We start from the raw sequence: 5,287 nt of genomic DNA, 5'->3' as shown, positions 1-5,287 counted from the left end.
TTGGGTGCAAAGCCTTACCAGAAGAAAATTCTTTTCTAAGAAAAAAAAGTGGTTGTAAATATTCTCGCTATAATACGGGTTTTTACATGTATGAGCCTAATATTCTATAGAAATCAACCCCTTACCGTGTCTCATAAATCATTATTTGGGTTGTTTGTATTTCTTTATGATTTTGTTTTTGTTTCTGCATTCTTCCTTCGTGCTTGAAGATATTTTTGTAAAACTCATACCAGTAAATTTTTATGGTTATTTTTTTATCGGTCAATTACCTGTGTTGAGTGATTTTTTTACAGCGAAAAAATAACGTGCGGAGCAGAAGAACATTATTATCTTCTGAGATTCTATTTAACGGAGTACTTCATGTCAAAAAATCTTTTAGACGAAAGGAATCTTGTGACGGTGATATTTGCGGTCAAGAATGAAAAATACGATTCTTATAAAGAAAGATGATACAAACAATCTATTATTAAAAATCTTGAAAATAACATGTTTATATAAATAAAATGTATAAGTTTAACCGCAATTTTAAAAAAAAAATTATTATTCAAAGCTTCACAATGTTGTTCAGTTTGACTAAAGCCAGCCCCTACTATTTCACTTCGTTGTAGCCTACAACGAACTGAAATAGTAGGGGCTGGCTTTATAGTCAGACTGGGTAATTGGCTTACTTCTTATCTAATTTGCGAAATACTTTTCCCTACATCCTCAGCTTTCCAGTAATAAAGATGTGATACAGATGGGATTTGGAAATGCAATGCTAGTAGGTCCGAAACGATTTCCATAACCGTACAAATCGTAGGACCTCCAATATAGTTAGGCAAACATTTTGAAATTTGATGAAAAGATTGATAGACAATCGTGAAATTCATCTAGGGTCTTAAGCAAGTTAATATAGATATATTGAAAATGCTTGATTTTTTTTTTTATAAGCAAACATTTTTTTTTGGTTAATTACAATAAACAATGATATCAAGCCCTCTTCCAAAGTATCAAAGAATTTGAAACACATGATCCCTATATCCATGGCTTTGGCCCTAGCATGAGGCTAAGGTGGTCAATTAAAGAAGTATCATTTCTTTGAAAATACTGCGTTTTTAATATATAGATTGACTTAGTCCTCGCCTGAGGCCCGAACGCTTAACCAAAGAGACACGATTTCCATAATAATAGCATAGAGTATGTCGTTTTTGTTTTTTGTTTGTTTTTTTTTTTATATTTACCATCTGAAAGAAAGAAGCAGTTAAAGGAATAATGCATTGATATATAGTGCCACTTTGCCCGGTCCTGGGAAATGAATTTCACAATTGTGGTATAAGAACCCTTGCGCTGCTGAACGTCAACGAAAAATTTGACCAACGGAGAACGGAGCTCAGACCTCGAAAAACAGGAACTGCTGATAGAATGTTAGAATTAATGTTAACTGGGTGAGTCAGGTGACATAAAACTATGAAAACATGGGCCTTGAAAGTGTGTCTTGATATCGCTTACGTAACAAGAAAGCTGGTTCTTACGTCTTTTCCTAGAAATCAATCAAATCTTAGCAGTCACCAACTTTTATGAATCCGACCAACAGCTGATTAAAAGGAAAACTGGACTGGGGGTATGCATTTAAGTATTTTCTATATATACTGGTGTCATGAAAGAAAGATAGCATTACACGTTTTAGCTTACCAGAGCCTGCATGGACAAGATAAATTTTTCTTGACCAAAATTTGTCCATTTTGCATGTTTTCTATATTTACTTTTTTGCACTGAGGTCACGTGTGTCGCAGTAGATGCTGACACGAAAAAGACCCCTTATTACTCAATGGGCATGAGTGCCAAGTGCATGTCTAAATTTGAAGTCTTCCACCAGGACAACATGAGTGAAATATTCTCGGAGTAAAAAAATGTGGGATTTACTCAAAACAACGATGAACCCCTCTCGCCAAGTGAGCTTAAAAGCTATTTATAGCTTGCAGTAAAAGAAATCAGCAAGCTTTTTGGGTTATGTCGACTTAGTAGGTAATATTTGCCGAATGCCGATAGAGAAGAGTCAACTGTGACTGGTCACAAGAACAGCGACGAATTGCAATAAGCAATGGGAAGAGACCATATGACAAAAATTCGTTACTTCACCCAGAAAAGCTACATAACAGGTGATGTTGCCACAAGGGCTAAATATTCCCTCCAGATGATAAAACCATACAATTTATCAATCTTTTCCTAGTCATGGGTCATATAAACCGAAATTATACATGTGTATGAAATCTTTCCTACACAGTGTCTATTTAAATTTGTCTAAATTAAACACGGGGGTTATAAGTCTTTCTCAAGAGCAACAAGACGATTATTATGTAAACTTGATATACCCAGTAAAGCATCGACATATATGTTACATTAAAGATTTTTGATTCTGAGTTTTAATGTAGTTAGTTTATAATTATAATACAAATTGAACTATAAATTCTCTTAATTCAAAACCTTTAATGTATCATTTGAATTAAAGTTGTTGAATCCATGATCATCGAATGTAGCTGAAATAAATTAATGTTATTTAGTTACATGTACGAGTATTCACTATAGTAAAAAGCTAGGTGAACATTATGGCACATAGGCCTCTTATGGCAACTGAGCTTTATTGTAGTTTGAGTCCGTATACGGGTATTCCTCATTAGAAGCTGCACGAAGTTGGTTTTTTTTTCAGAAGCATAGTTATCCTATAGTTAGTAACTCAGTGGGGGCATTAAGCATCTGTCATTGAAAAACAACAATTTAATTTTTCAAAATTTTTAAAGGCTACTTCTTCTCAACTGCCACAGAATTATAATTCAATATATTATATGTATCTTTTTTTTTTTACATCTATTATGATTGTGATTCTATTTAGACCAATTCTTGATACTTGAACGAATGTCACTGAATTAAATACGTGTAAATTAGTGTAATTATGAAAATACTACCAAGGCATACTAATCGAAACCTAGTAACAACTTTCTTAACCAAATGACGGAGATTAATATTTATTTTATCAAACCGTTCTTTTCAGGGTTAAAAGGATTAGACAAAATTCTTCGAAAGCAACCTTATCTGGAAATCGACCCATAGTTTTCTACCGCTAGATTTTCCCTGTAGGTTGTTTATAACAAAATATTACATTTCGTATCCAAGCATAAGAATTGAAAAATTTCACAATAACTGGGTTAAACTGGTATTGCTAGCCATCTATTTGAACAAAAGGTTAGCGAACACTGCACGCATAACAAACTTTGTTTCTTGTTGTCTGTTTGCATATATCTTGAGACCTTTTGTTGTGCACTGAATTTATTTTCAAAATGAAACTCATAACAAACTTATATTGTTTCTTGTTGTCTGTTTGCATATTATATCTTGAGACCTTTTTGTTGTGCACTAAATTTATTTTTAAAATGAAATTCATTTTTTTTAACATATCATTTCCTTGAAGGTTATTGTCAAAAACTGAGTAACATTCGTTATACAATACAGTGAATCGCTAAGATTAAAAAAAAAACATCGGTCTTTATCCTTGCATTTTTAAACTAGTATATTCGGTTCATGACCTTTCGTACAAGAGAATTTACAAGCCTTTAGTTCTGTATAGAATTCCTCCTCAGTTATGAATGTAAGATTCATCAGAATACTTTGAAATATGAAATATGCTTAGATTGGATGTTAAGTGTTGAACACAGCCTATACATGTAGGACACTCTGACTTGCCCATTCATTTTATTACCAAGACTTTTATATGCTTTGTTTAAGTTACATACCCAATGCAATGTAAAACAAAACCGAAAAATAGGAGCTGATTAGCAAATTACAATGGTGGATAAGCATTTGAAATGTGAACTTATATCCTCAACGTTAAAGCAACCCGGTCTGACTAAAAATCTGCTCTGAAATCGATATATCAAATTTTAGTCAAATTGAAAGCACGCAGAGGTGAATATTGCTTTAAATTGCATGGCCACTGGATTGTATGTTTCACAATGACTACGTTTTATTTATACATTATATTACACGATGCCTCTGTCCTTGTTTCAAATTCTGTTTTCAGAAAAGCCGCTGGGCAAAATAACTTTTAGTTTTCACAGATTTTGTAATACGTGTACATAGTTCATGCAGATATTGGCATGTTTCTGCTTGTCAGTACCCCCTTTTCAAAAACGATGCTACGTGCCCGTAATTTAAGAAATACGTCTCCTAAAAAGATGGCTGTGAATTTGAATTTTGTTCGAGTTAGACCTAGGACTTTAAATGGGAAATACTGTCCCTTGTTACAAACTCGACATTGGAAAATTAATGTGAGTCAAGGATCCTTCGGACGAAACCTTTAAGACACGCAGGCACAACAGAGAACCATCACCACGTTAGGTGGATTACATGGCAAATATATAAATATGGAACTTAGTGACATGGGTATAACAAAAAAAAATAGTTTCACAGAATCAATCATTTAAAGATAATTTTGCAAGGGTTTAAATGTTTTTCTATTCAATTATCCACCCCAGCTCTAAATAATAGTTTCTAGTCACAAGGCCCATGTATTTTGGTGAGATTTTCATAGAATTTCTCGAGCAACCATAGAAACTCTCTTGTCAAATCGGCACAGCAGTGTTTATACATCGTCTTCTCTGAAAAACAAATTAAAATGATCAACGAAAAGAAAAATGTATATTGAAAGAGGCGTAGCTCCATGGCCAATCGTGGACTCTGTACGATTTCTACTTTACATTAAAAGTTTTATCTTAATTAACCTAGAAAACTTGGGTTAGAATTCATCTGTTTAAAGAAGGGGACATTTTTTTGCAGTATGTTGTTCCTCCACCTGCCCCTTTTTTGGTTGCCCCCACCCGAAAATATATTCCATGAAATAGGTTTTTTCGAGTTTTTGGCAAATTCTGTGTTAAGGTATCTTTTCTATTGGGAGGAGGCTTGTCAAAGTTTTAGGCACCTTTTCGTGCTTGTCAATCATTTACTGGCCCCTCTCTCCTCCTTTAAAAAATAAGACATTCTGTCTAAGAAGGTAACAAAAAACCTAATTGTGTACTTTCGAAACCGGCTTTGAAAGCTATCAAGTTGTTTTACATTATCAAATCTATATTTTTTTTTTAAAAGTTTTCTTATCACTCGGTTTTTCCTATCATCTATCGTCTAATTTTCCTATCCTTTAATTGACAAAATGCCTGTCTAAGAAGGTAATAAAAAAGCCTAATTGCACAATTTCGAAACCGGATAAGAAAGCGATCAGATTGTTTTAAAGTATCACATCTTTAAAAAAAAGTTTTCT

The sequence above is a fragment of the Saccostrea echinata genome, unplaced genomic scaffold, assembly GCF_033153115.1.
Source record: "Saccostrea echinata isolate AGI-Se365-2 ecotype Australia unplaced genomic scaffold, CSIRO_AGI_Sech_v1 ptg000054l, whole genome shotgun sequence".
NCBI classification, from domain to species: Eukaryota; Metazoa; Mollusca; class Bivalvia; order Ostreida; family Ostreidae; genus Saccostrea; species Saccostrea echinata.
The sequence above is the reverse complement of the archived record's forward strand: the minus strand, read 5'-3'. Positions refer to the sequence as shown.